This window comes from Apodemus sylvaticus, chromosome 1 (genome assembly GCF_947179515.1).
Source record: "Apodemus sylvaticus chromosome 1, mApoSyl1.1, whole genome shotgun sequence".
Lineage (NCBI taxonomy): Eukaryota > Metazoa > Chordata > Mammalia > Rodentia > Muridae > Apodemus > Apodemus sylvaticus.
In genome coordinates this window covers 204,044,704-204,059,288 of record NC_067472.1, presented here as the reverse complement: position 1 = coordinate 204,059,288, position 14,585 = coordinate 204,044,704, and the positions used below count along the sequence as shown (strand labels likewise).

The 14,585-nt window shown below is 38.3% G+C and overlaps 1 pseudogene; it reads left to right on the top strand.

The window, feature by feature from the left end:
- Positions 1-8,194: 8,194 nt before the first annotated feature.
- LOC127676266 (60S ribosomal protein L36-like) lies at positions 8,195-8,506 on the top strand (annotated as a pseudogene).
- Positions 8,507-14,585: the final 6,079 nt, after the last annotated feature.

The window sequence follows — 14,585 nt, the reverse complement described above, 5'->3', positions numbered from 1 at the left end:
GGCACACGCTGACATCCCACATCCATTTCCATTCCTTGGCCTGGAAAGAGAATATCCACAGTCTTCCATTAAAATGGCACATTCAGCAAACATTCAACTGTCAATGGGCATTGCTAAAGTGGTCTAGTGCCACTCTCACCTTAGCACTCAAGAGGAACCAGATGGACCCACAGAAATTTGAGGAAACTGGTTGTCCTCATAAATTTGAAACTAGAAAATAAAGACAGTGTTCACAATCTTCCATTCCCAATCACAATATGAATCTTTGTCCACATAGAAGGTTTGTATATTGCTTACCAGGAGTGCACAACCTCATCAGATGTCATTAGGTAATGACACTAGATACCGAGGGTGATTAGTTCCTGGAAGTGCTGTGCTGTTGGCACCTAGTCAGATGCTACACCGAAAGGTGCTGGTGAACTGCTTCAACCCTCAGGTCTGTCCAAGATTCAAAACAGATTCACAACCCTGCCAGAAACTCTGCTTAAGAAGAGGATAAACTCAGACTAGGAAACCTGATGTCTGGGAATTTATATGACTCCTTAGTAAGAGTGATTTATTTTTGGAAAAGAAAAGAAATAATGGGAGATTTACTATGATCTCAAGAGAATGCCTTTATTTTGCTGGAAAGCACCAGTGGAAACCCAAAAGAAACTTTGTTCTAGGAGGTATAAAACAAGGATAATGCAAACTGTGGAACCTGAGCTCATCTGTAAACCTGAGCTTTATCTTTGTAGACAGGAAGTGTTATATCTGCTCATCACACAGGCTTCAGAAGGTCAATGAAATCATATCCATAAAACCCCTCCCCAGTGTCTGAGCTCCTCAGAGTCATGTGTATCTTTCTCCTTATATTCTGTTTCACCATTCAGGGCCTCTTATGGTTGGTGAGACTTTTCTACCATCCCCTTACTATAGGTAAAGCACACTTGTCATTGAGGCTGTAATAATTATTTCCTGGTGACAGCTCTGCTTTCTACTTTTTATTCTGCCTACCCAATATGATGACCATTTTGAAAAAAGCCTAACTGTGCTTAACCACACTGACCCCAAGTAGTCCACAATCCTCTGGTGACTGTGGAGCTCTAGGAAGCCCTACTTCTCTCCCATGGAATTCACTGAGCTTGGCTACCCATCAGAGACAAGCCAGTGATTTCTTGAGAGGAGATTTGGAAATCAAAATACCTACCAGGTCAGATACACCCTGTTTTCTGGTCCCCTTTTTCTTCCACTATGATCTGGATCATGTGTGCACAGGTTCAAGAAGTAAGTCTACTACCAATAATATTCCTTATTCATGATACCACCACCTTTGGTCCTCATGTCTTTGAATTGCAAGAAAAAGCCTGTGTGTGAGCTGCCAGAAATCTGATAAAGAGATGGCAGCCTCAAGTTCCATAGCTGTCAGCCAAGGAGAGAACCCTTAATAGAACAGCAGGTTGAACAAGGGAAGAGTTCCAGGAAAGGAGTAGAAACCGCAGGTTCTCATGTGAGGAATTTGTGAGAGAGCACAAAGGCGGCTTCTCCTTGTCCACATTTTTCCAGTTCGGCTGCCATTTAGAAGACGTTTTTCCTCAGGCTCATGTAAGAAGCCAACAAAGAATCGTTGTTGATTTCATTGCTCTGCTCTAGCGCACTTAAGATTTGGAATCTCTCTTGTGGAGGTAGAGTGACATCATGGTGTCTGAGGATGTTCTAAGACAGAAAAAGAAAGACAGGAAAGATCAAAATCATTGGTCGGGCCTGCTGCCATTCCAGATCTCTAGCACATGTGCACATGCATGCACATAAACAGACACACACACAAACACAAACACACACACACTCACACACACACACAGGTCTGTGCATCTGTATTGCTGCATGTTTGTATTGGATTCACAGATCTCTTTTGCTAAAGAAATTAGAGTGAATAGAACCTCACATGTGGTGATTGAGTTTTATGAATTTGGTAAATAATCCCACCATGGGATTTCCTTATAATGGTAATCAAGTGGTAGGTTTGGGATTGGGATGTCTCTCCCCATTAAAAATGTAATGCACAAGAGTTTTTAGGGAATGTTCAACTTTAGGAGCTGTCTTACAAATAGCCTATTTATTGAAATGAGAAACAAAAAACTTCGCATAGCTATGAGTGGATTTTTTATACATAGGAGGGTAATGCATTTTCATGACCATGAGGAAGGAAACTCAGTTTCTGCTCTCTAAGAAGTTCAGAGGAATGGATACGGAAAATGTGGTACATGTAATGGAGTACTGCTCAGCTATTAAAAACAATGAATTCATGAAATTCTTTTATTTTAATTTTTTTATTCGATATAATTTATTTACATATCAAATGATTTCCCTTTTCTAGCCCCCCCACTCCCCGAAAGTCCCGTAAGCCCCCTTCTCTTCCCCTGTCCTCCCGCCCACCCCTTCCCACTTCCCCGTTCTGGTTTTGCCGAATACTGTTTCACTGAGTCTTTCCAGAACCAGGGGCCACTCCTCCTTTCTTCTTGTACCTCATTTGATGTGTGGATTATGTTTTGGGTATTCCAGTTTTCTAGGTTAATATCCACTTATTAGTGAGTGTATACCAGAATTCATGAAATTCTTAGGCAAATGGTTGGAACTAGAAAATATCACCCTGAGTGAGGTAAAGCAATCACAAAAGAAAACACACAGTAATCACTTGCTGATAAGTGGATATTAGCCCAAAAGCTCCCAATACCCAATATACAACTCACAGACCACATGAAGCTCAAGAAGAAGTAATACCAAAGTGTGGGTACATTGATCCTTCTTGAAAGGTGGATCAACACACGATGGCTTACAACCAACCAATAGACCGAGCATAGGTTCCTCAAAGGAGCAGTTGGAGAAAGGACCCAAAGAGCTGAAGAGATTTTCAGCTCCACAGGAGGAACAAGTACCAACAAGTATCCCCAGAGCTCCCAAAGACTAAAACACCAAACAAAGAGAACCCATGGCTCCAGCTACTTATGTAGCAGAGGATGGCCATTTCAGACATCAAGGAGAGGAGAGGCCATTGCTGCTATGAAGGCTCAATGCCCCAGTGTAGGGGAATTCCAGGTCAGGAAAGTGTGTGGGTGATTGTTGGTAAACGGGAAGGGGAAATGGGATAGGGTGTTTTTGGAGGGGAAACAAGGAAAGGGAATACCATTTGAAATATAAATAAAGGAAATATCTAATAAAAAATAAACAAAAAACAAACAAAAAAGTTCAGAACCTAATCCTGAAATTCCTCAGTAGGTAATAAAACCTTTGAGTAATCTGAGCACCTTGGACCTCAGCATTGTACGTGACTTTCTTGGGTCAGTGTTTGAGCACAGAGTGCAATGCAGGCTAAAGACTAACTGATAAGGGCATTGACCTGTGTTATCTAATCCCAGTGGCAATAAAAAGAAAAAGTGATATATGACCACTTGGGTGAAAACATTTGAGGATCATTAGTATAAACACAAAAATAACATTTACATTTTAAATTTGTCTCTCATAATTCCATGTAAATTACCTTCATTTGAAACTGCATTGAGACTTACCATATTTCTTGTTCCAGTAGAGAAAGATCCTTTCTTCCCTAGACTCCCTTGGTCTGAGTGCCTAGGTATCACTAGGTTCCCACCTGTCATAAGATAAACAAGAAGCTAGGAAATTTATATTATTTAGGAAATAGTGTGTAAATTTATTTACTCATGATATTGTATCTCACTAATGTTTATAATTGATAATTTTCATTTAAAATATTTTTTAAAAAATGAATATTGAAGTATGAGTGCCAGAAATTCTAATTTTGTACTTTTGATACTCTAAGGTGTACCAAGCAATAATTAAAGTGTAACTGAAATATTTTAAATAAATTCTGTTAGTAGATTGGCACATTTTATTTTATGTATATTGGAACATTTCATGTTCTTCAGATAATTGTCAGCTCAACCCATTCTATTTCTTGTTTCGTTGAAGCATTGCAGCAATTAACATATATGTTCAAGTATTAGTGTGGAATTACTTTGCCTTTGGGCCAGGAATTGCAGCTAATGGGAATTTCTTCCTGGGATGATTAAATTCCCTGAGTACTCTCTTTGCAAACAAAGTGGAAGAAATGTATATAATAATAAATAGACTGTTAAATGTTTTGATGGTTTATATACTTTCAAGTTGACTGAAATCATCTAGGAAATCACAGAAGCATATTTCTGGTTGTGTTAGATATTTTCCAGGTGGGAATATCAAATGGCAGGTGTTCCACTCTGAATGTGGGAAGTGTGTGTCCTTTGACCTGGAAGCTGAGGTTGAATAAACAGTAGCAAAGGAGATGGCCACCAGAGGAGTGCACTCCTTCTTCTTTGTTGCCTTTCTGCAAGGCTAAAATGCTGTGCTCCAGCATACTACACTCCCAGCCATGATGAACAGAATCTTCTGCAGCAATGAGCACTGTTTTTGCTGGCTGACTCCCAAGCTCATGCTTAGTTGCCCAGGACCTCCTTCCAGGGAATGGTGGGCAATGTCCACAGTTGCATGGGTCCTCCCCTATCAATTAACAACCCCTCACAGACATGCCTAAAGACCATTTTCATCTTGGTGATCCATAGTTGCTACACTCTTCTCAGGTGAGGCCAAGATATCACTCAAGGTTAACTGAGATATTCTAATAAGATTATTTAACATGTGCATATTTTATTTCAGTTTTCTTCATATGATGGTCAGCTATGCTCAAACTTCTACATGACTCCTTGAAACATGACATCAATAAACACATATGTGTAAGTATATTTGTGTATTGCTGACTTAAAGTCCTTTCAGTATCATCTATACTGAGAAGTTGTATACCTGGAACAGATTTCATCTTTATTGCTAGTTTCTTCAATAACCACCATATGCATCTCCAGTCTATATCTCCACTGATCATCAGCAGTCTACTGATATTTTTCACAGATCTAAGGGGGAAAATGTAAAATTCCAATTGAAGCTCAAAATACCCTGAAAGTTAAAGTAATTTGGGGAAAAACATAGTAACTAGAAATGTGCAGCACTGAAAAATAAAATGGAAGAATTATGAAGTTAGTGGAATCTCAGGCTCTTTTACACTCTTTAGTTCTGAGGAACTGCACACTCAGAAAGTTGTCCTTTTATTTTTATATGACTCATCAGAAAATTTTATATGATTGCACAAAATTACATTAAGTTATTTTCCACTCACTTTGTGGCAAATGACATGATTTCTCCTATATACCCATGATTATATACCTATTCAATGATCCCAGGTCCTTGTCCCCTGCTTTCTGCTGGATTTCCCATTGGGAGGGAGTGTGTAACTGAGTCTTCTGGGTTCACTTTCTACATAGTTCTCTTTTACACAGCCTCCTGAATTGTTCAGTTTATGTATTGACAACTCTTCTTCTTGTCTCTTTCATACAATTGATTTTTTTTACCTTTTTTCCTTAAATGTTTTTAGTTATTTTATTTACATCAAAATGTTATCCTCTTTCCTAGTTTTCCCCTCCAAAACTCCCTATCCTATCTTCTCTCCTCTTGCTCCCCAACCCCTCAACACCCGCTTCCCTGTCCTGCCATTCCCCTACACTGGAGCATCCAGACTTCACAGGACCAAGAGCCTCTCCTTTCACTGGTGTCCAACAAGGCCATCCTCTGCTACATATGGTACTGGAGCCATGGGTCCCGCCATGTGTATTCGATTGATGGTGGTTTGGTCCCTGAGAGTTCTGGGGTTACTGGGTGGTTCATATTGTTCCTCCTCTGAGGCTGCAAACACCTATAGCTTCTTGGGTTCTTTCTCTAGATCCTCCATTAGGGTCCCTGTGCTCAGTCCATTGGTTGGCGGTTAGCATCCACTTCTGTATTTGTCAGGCACTAGCAGAGCCTCTCAGGGGACAGCTGTATCAGACTCCTGTCAGCAAGCATTTGTTGGCATCCACAATAGTGTCTGGGTTTAGTAACTGTATGTGGGATGGGCTCCAGGTATGGCAGTCTCTGAATGGCTTTTCCCTTAGTCTCTGCTCCACAATTTGTCTCTGAATCTCCCCCCATGGGCATTTTGATCCTCCTTCTAAGAGGATCAAACTATCCACACTTTGGTGTTCCTTCCTCTTGAGCTTCACACTGTCTGTGAATTGTATCTTAGGTATTCCAAGATTCTGGGCTAATATCCACTGATCAGGGAGTACATACCATGTGTGTTCTCTTGTGATTGCGTTACCTCTCTCAGGAAGACATTTTCTAGTTCCATCCATTTGCTAACAGTTTCATGAATCTATTGCTTTTAATAGCTGAGTAGTACTCCATTGTGTAATTGTACAATGTTTTCTGTTTCCATTCCTCTGTTGAGGGACATCTGGGTTCTTTGTTGCTTCTGGCTATTATGTATTCGGCTGCTATGAACCTAGTGGAGCATGTGTCCTTATTACATGTTGGAGCATCTTCTAGGTATATGCCCAGGAGTAGTATATCTGGGTCCTCAGGTAGTGCTATGTTCAATTTTCTGAGGAACTGCCAAACTGAATTCTAGAGTGGTTTTACCAGATTGCAATCCCACCAACAATGGAGGAGTGTTCCTCTTTCTCCACATCCTTACCAGAATCTGCTGTCACCTGAGTTTTAGATCTTACCCATTCAGACTGGTGTGAGGTTGAATCCCAGGGTTGTTTAGATTTTCATTTTGCTGATGATTAAGGATGTTGAACATCTCTCTAGGTGCTTCTCCGCAATTCAGTATTCTTCAGTTGAGAATATTTTGTTTAGCTCTGTACCCAATTTTTATAGAGGAGACATGGAAAGGGGAAAACAGTAGAAATGTAAATAAAGAAAATATCAATAAAAAGAGGAACAAAATATTATTAAATCAAGCCTGGTGAAACATGTTCTGCATATAATAAAACTGTATGTTTGCTTTTTATATAAAATCTTAAGGTTACTGATGCCCCCCAATACACAATACAGCAGGTTTGAAATCTAGTTTATAGGTCCATTTATTCCTCAATGTTTATAAGCTTAAACATCAATTCCATAGTTCCTTTTCAAGTTGTAAGTGTCTCATCAAAGTAGACCAAGATTTACAAGGCTCTGTTACTGAGATGACAAAATATTTTCTTTCACTGTAAGTCCATAATATTCTTCATAGGAGGTATATAGTGAGGGTAACATCCAGGAGAGAGAATGTCTTAGCTTAGTGGTTTCCACAATAACATAAACTCCTTCCTTACTCTACTCTATCAAAGTAAAGAACTGTTAAACACTTTCCAATTAATGTGATTCTCTTATAATACCCTCAAGACACTATTAGAAATTATGAATTCAAAAAGTGAAAACTGGAAAAATGAGTTTACTGATTTCAAATAATTTTATCAAAGATGCTTAAATCAAGAGGGGAAATAAATCTATAAAAATTATTTTAGTTCAGCACAAAGACACATGAATAGATTTTTTAAAATGTTTCTTGAGATTTTTAGTAGTTTTAGTAATAAAAATGTAAATGTTCACTACTTTTGTTTTATATAACAGACTTTTTACTTATTTAAATGAATACGTATAATGTAACTTTTTTCCTTTGAATCATATGAAACTTTATTGGTTTGCATACAAAAACAAAAAAGTTTATGATTTCAATTTCATAATATTAATTGCAAACTATAATGTCCACACATATAAATTAATGTAAAGTATAGCCAATTAAATGACAGTCATATTTATCTAGTGCAAAGTTTAAGATGAACCTAAATGAAATACAATTTAATATTGTTTTCTCTTCATTGCCCTAGAAACAAAATTGATTTAGAAGTGATATGGTGACCACCAGTGACTGTGATGTTGTTTTATCAATTAGCCTATTTAGGCAATATGTTGTTGCACTTCATAAAAATGTTCTCTGGATTAAACACACATGTGTATCAAGATTAGAGACAAAGAAGTATAATGTCTATTTGCAATAGACTAATGAATAGAAAACCTGTTTATTTTTTCTATTGTTGTCTATGCTATATTATTTATAGAAAATAATGAAATAAACCTAGTCCTCCACAAACCATGAATTGCACAATATATGATAAAGGTAAACGGATGGAGCCTGGATAATCGAGTAGAAGGAACTAGCAACTTCCAGGAAAGTAGGTTAGAGAATAAGCTTGAAATAACAAACTGGGCTTCCTGTCCTGGCTGTGGTAGGCGAGCAGCAGCCATGGTCCTGCGCTACCCCATGGCCATGGCCTCAACAAAGCCACAAGGTGAAGAAGAACGTCAGGGAACCAAGACACAGCCGGCCTTGGGGCGCCTCACCAAGCGCACCAAGTTCGTGAGGGATGCGATCCAGGAGGTGCAGGGCTTCGCTCCCCAAGAGCAGCGCGCCCTGGAGTCGCTCAGTGTCCACAGACACCTGCTCACTCTAGTTCATCAAGAAGAGGGTGGGCGCGCACATCTGGGCCACGAGAAAGCGGGAGGAGCTGGCAATGTCCTGGCAGCCATGAGGAAGGCAGTCGCCAAGGAAGATTGATGAACCATCCCCCATAAAAGATAGTTCCAAAAAAAGAAAAAAAGAACAAAATGGTAGTCTGCAGAGTTTCAGCAGGTGCACATTTTATTTCCTTTCCTATCACTGCAGTTTACCTGTCTAGACAACTGTCATGGAGGTTTTTATCCTTCAAAAGAAGCAAATTCACTTGCCTTCATGGGCAGGATAATTTGTTTATAAACATTAATATTTGACTTGCCATATGTTCATTTGCTTTTTTGGGCAGGAAACCCTGTAGCACAGGGTGACATAATAAGTTATATAAGATGATACAGGATTTCTGCTCTACTTTTCACTGGATCTGAATACTGAGATTGCAAAGATTCAGCACCAGCAAGTTTTATCCAGTGCTGAGGACAAATATCAAAACTTTGTGTCTGTTAACCCAGTAATTTACCAACTGAGTTGTACTACGAATTCTGTGTATTTCATTTAATCAGAGCAAAATGCTTCTCATTATTTAAAAATGTGTGTCACAGCAGAACTGAAAAAAATTAGAACACCATAGATGCAAAGTTGTGCTGACTCGTCTAGTTCAGGCCTGTGTTCAAAACTAGGAAAAGAGAGAGAAGAGAGATGAAGACACCAAGAGTGATAGAGTGAGTAGAATTTTATCTCAGAAATTAAAATAATCTGCACATGATTGGGGTCTGGGATTATGCTGGTTAATATTTTGTCTAACAGAGTCAAACAGGGTGACATTACATATATTCATCTCGCATAATGAAATCATGACCCCCAAACACATGTTCTTTACACTTGCAGTTCCTAAAATTTCAGGGACAATAATATCCAGTCTCAAGGCTGAGGTGAGAAATTGTGCTCATAATGATTGCTTCATGCTGGGGATTTGTGAGAACACATTCTCAGATACTGTAATAGGGCCTCACAAATGAAAAGAATAAGATTCTTTAACAATGAAAATAAATGTATTAGTAAGAAGCCTTTGAGATTGAACAACCCTACACTGACCTGAGCCTTGTGTTCTTTCTTTGAGCTATTTTCCAGAGCTCTGTAAAATGTAAAAAGGCCAGAGGCTGAGGCACTGATCCAGGAAGCTTTGCCCTGTAGCAAAGAGGAACTACACCTGTGACAAGGCAGATTCTAAGGTAATCAGTAAGGTTGTGTGTAAGGAAGTTTGAATGTCTGTGAATTTGTAGCACAGCAAACGTGCCCCTTATACCACAAATACAACATTTTGTTCAGGTAGAATGTAATAGGCATTGGATTTCTGAAACCATACAGAAAACAGGATTGTAAACTACCACAGTAACTCTGCATATATGGTAATGAACAGCAGTAACACAAAGTTGTCCATAATTCTTTCTTTGTTATTAAAGAGCCTGTTATAGTAGTGAGGTAATCTGATTTCTGATGTTACGTTTACTTAGCATTACTTGAGTTAACAAGTTTTGGATATACATGAGTTTATAGTGTGGATGCTCATATGCACTGCACATGTGTTGACACTCACTACACATGTGTACACTTGCTAATGTGTAGGGAAGCTGAGGTTGACAAGACTCTCTTCCTTGACTCTCTGTCTTATAAATTAAGCTTGCTGCATTGTCCAGATCAGCTAGCTGCTTGCTCCTAAGTTTCTGTCTGTGCCTCTGAGAGAGAATTACAGGCCAGCTTATATGCCTAAAACTCTGTTCATCTGCAGTACATTATTTACAAGAAAGAGTAATTATGCTGTCTTCTTAGTCACTTTCCATCACAGTGCACCCTTCACATTCATCTCCACACTGTTTTGTAGTAGTGATTCCCATCAATATGTACTTGGTATGTTTTACAACAATATTCAGGAACAATATTCATTATTTTGAATTCAGTCATTTTCTTAAAGTTCTGTATTGAATCTCGAGATTACAAAGTCCTAAAAGGAAAACAATAGACAACCTTCAAATAATGTATTCAGCTATTTCTTCTCATGTGTGCTTGTAAGTTTTTTTCTTAGATCCACATATCTTTTCCTCGGATTCTTCGAGTATTCTCTTTGAAAATAATTCAATTAAAGTAAATGAGTGAAATGTATTTGTTTAAGATTTATATTGCATACTATTTCTCTATAGCATACCATTGTATAAACAATATACTGTCCCATATTTTAGCATACATTTTCCTACAGAAAAAATATTCTATTTGATTTGGCATGATGAGATTAATGAGCTTACAGGTTGTTTTTTTTTTTTACTGTAACTTATGTCTGTTCTATTTATGACAACATTAGAAACCTATATTACTTGCATCACACTTACAACTTTCTATAAACATCGATCATTTTCTATATGACATGGAAATGATGTCAAGATTGTTATGGAGATAAATACAGTTTCTTTCACATGTTGTTATTTTAAATATAATGTTTATTATGCAATGTAATATGTGTTCCCCTATAAATGAAATTAATTATCTTTCCCTTTTTGCTCTTAGAGTTTGAAGATATGATTTTCAAGTCATCTTGAATTCCAGATCTTCTTGGCATAGCTGCCTAAGTGTTGGAATTAAAGGTATGTCCTATCATGCCCATGCGGTGATCCTGTTAAAAATGCAGTGGATTAACTTACTGGGACACTTAGAACATTTAAACAATAAATGTTGATTTTTGTCCACAGTTTAGACATCCAGGAGCAGGTCAGGTGTTCTGAGGCATAGAGATATTGAGGAGAAGATGGAAGTGATGGCAGTTTGTTTGCATGACTGCCTTCATATTGAGGCTTGATTGTAGCTGTAGAGTCTAAGCTTACTACAGGGATTCTTGGGAGGCCTTGATTCTTAGAGGCTTGCAGCAGAGTTCTTCCCTACCATCCCAGGCAGACATATTCCCATATTCTTTTCAACTACATGTTTCCTTTCCTACCATGAGGGTAAACTGAGGTACAGTGTCTTTCATAACCTAAAATCATCATTTTTGCCATATGCTGTCAGATACACAAGGCTGCAGTACAGTGCTGGAAGGGACTACATAATCAGTACTCAACATTCTGTCATCTGTTTCCACACTGTACAGTTTAGTTCATTATGACAAGAATCCATATTACTTGCCATACTGTGCCAGTGCCTAGGAGTCTGTCACTAACTGTGGCTTAGACCACAGCAGGAGAGTTTCATTTTGCTTAGAGTTTGAACTGACACAGCCCATCTTGGTTTAGGAGGTATGGGTCAGCTAGCCACGTTACATCTACTCATGAATCAGAGAGGGATGAAGGGCAGTGCTCAGCTTATTTTTTCCTTTTTAATCTGTCAAGGATCACAGCCCCTGAGAGCATGGACCCACATTCAGGGTGTGTTTTCTCTCCCCAGATAAGCTTTCCTGAAAACATACTGAAAGATATACCTAAAGATATGTTTCTACGGTAATTTTAAATTCACTCAAGTTGATAGTTGATATTTACCATTGTAGAAGATATCGAAGAGTTACTAGTCAGTGACAATTCTGAAATTATATTTAGCCACAATTAACTACTTCGAAGAGGCTGAAATTCCACCCTTACATCTTATTACTAAGGCCTTAGGCATACCTGTATAGAACTCTACTCTAGATGTTTCCAATATCATAAGAAAAGAAGCTACATATATTTAGCAATCATATAGCCTGCTATATTAATAAGTATGTTTGCTGTCCAAGTTATAGGAAAACGACGTCCTCTCATAATTGTGCTTCCCATTATGACACTGGCTAGATTAACTGATTAGTCATATAATCAATGTTTGCTATTTTTGAGAAGGCATTACTCTTATCCATATAAATTTGAGCTACTTAAATAAAAATAATTTTCATTTTATAAAACTTTGAAGTTTGTTAGAAATAAAAATTCCTAATCAAATATGAAAAAGAAGATAATGAAAAGAAATCCTGTATGCCGGAACATGATTTTAGCCCTGCCTCTTGTAAGGCAGGAGGAGGGAGATCAACCCAGGTCTGAGACTGTCTTGACACAATAGTGAGATCATGTTGCAAAGCTAATGATATAAACTCCAAGGAAAGTGGTTAAAAAATGATTGCATATTGAAGCTCCATGTCCATAGAAAGACCTTAAGGTCTTAGAGGATGGCCATTCCATTGCAGATAGACACCATGAAATTATGGAAGGGAAAACAATATGATCCTTAACGCCTTTCCCATAAGCTACCAGTCAGCACACACTCCCTTTCCTCAACTTCAACCATTGTTGCATCTTCATTTTAAATGCATGTACAATCATAACTGGTTGTTTCTCTTTCACATTTCCTTTTTAATTAGGTGTTTTCTTTATTTACATTTCAAATGTTATCTCCTTTCCACATTTCACCTCCCCAAACGCCCTATTCTCTACCCCCTCACCCTGCTCACTAACCCACCCACTCACATTACTCTTACTACATCACCTACACTGGGGCAATGATCCATTACAGGTCCAAGTGCCTCTCCTCTCATTGATATCCAACCAGACCATCCTCTCCTTGTGTACTCTTTGGTTGGTGGTTAAATAGCTGAAAGCTCTGAGGGTACTTGTCAGTTAATATCATTGTTCCTCCTATGGGGATGCAAACCCCTACAGCTCCTTGGGACCTTTCTCTAGCTCCTCCATTGGGCACCCTTTGCTCAGTTCAATGGTTGGTTGAGAGAATCCCCCACTGTATTTGTAAGGTACTGGCAAGGCCTCTCACGAGACTGCTATATCAGGCTCCTGTCAGCTAGCACTGTTGTCATGCACAATAGTGTCTGTGTTTGGTAACTGTATATGGAATGGATTCCTATTTGGGGGCAATCTCTGTAAGGTCATTCCTTCCCTCTCTGCTCAACACTTTGTTTCTAGTCTTTGATTGCTGCTTCCTGGTATTGTTGTTGTTAAAAGTGGAGTTATGTTTATGTGGCTACCGTCTTATTGGTCTGTTAATGGAAGATTACATTATTGCTTTTTCTAGTGTAGTTTCCATCATTCTGTTGGAGTTTTCTATGTATTATTCTTTGAAGGGCTGGATTTGTGGAAAAATATTGTATAAATTTGGTTTTGTCATGGAATATCTTGATTTCTTCATTACGGTAATTGAGAATTTTGCTGGATAGAGTAGTCTAGGCTTTATTTGTGTTCTCTTAGGGTCTGAATGAGATCTGTCCTGGACCTTCTAGCTTTCATTGTGTCTGGTAAGAAGTCTGGTGTAATTCTGATAGGTCTGTATTTATTGTTTTTTTAGAATATACTTAATATTTTAATTGAGGATACATGATTAAATTACATAAAATTTGGTCTATTAACAGCACAAATAAGAAAAGTAAAACAAAATATAATGTAAACAAATGCAAAACAGAACAAGGTAAATATGTAAGAAATAAAAATAATGGTACTTATTAAAACTACATTACAAGGAATATTAAATGTGGTCACATTATTCTTTAAAAACATAAAGCTTTCCTGATCTATGAAAAAGAAAGTTCTCATAATACATTGTCTATAAGAAACATAGGCTAAAGGGTTCTGGAAGGATGTACCAAGTTGACAGTGAAAGACACAAAAATGAACTAGGGCAGCTACATCAGTTTCAGACAAAGTGGATGTCATTAATATAATAAATTGTCATTACTTAAATAGGGTTTGTAACATAAATGCTTTTCTTACATTTTGAAGGTTTACAGTTCCATGATGGAATCACTGGAAGTGTTGATTTCACGATCTCACTTATGCATGGCAGCTTCTTGCTGTCTTTCTACAACCATGAAACGAGCTCCTTGTCCCTCTCTGGACTGTTATTGGAGGGAAAGTGACCCAGAAGTGACATCACTGCTGGAATCCCAGCTCTCTCTTGGCAGGCTGAGCTCAGAGGGCAATGAAACCACCCAGCTCCAGGGTGCAGATGGCGAGTGGAAGGATCCTTTCCCAGATGCTCTACTCATCTTATGTCCTGTGTCTCTCCCACAGTTCTTATTTTAGATTCGCTGTCTTTATCCATTTGTTACCCTATGTTCTAACAAGGAGTCTTGGAAAGGCTCCTATTCTCCCACCATTATAGTACTTTGAACTTTGAACCAGAAGTTATCTGTGATCCCAATATGAAATACCATTCTCAATATCCATTC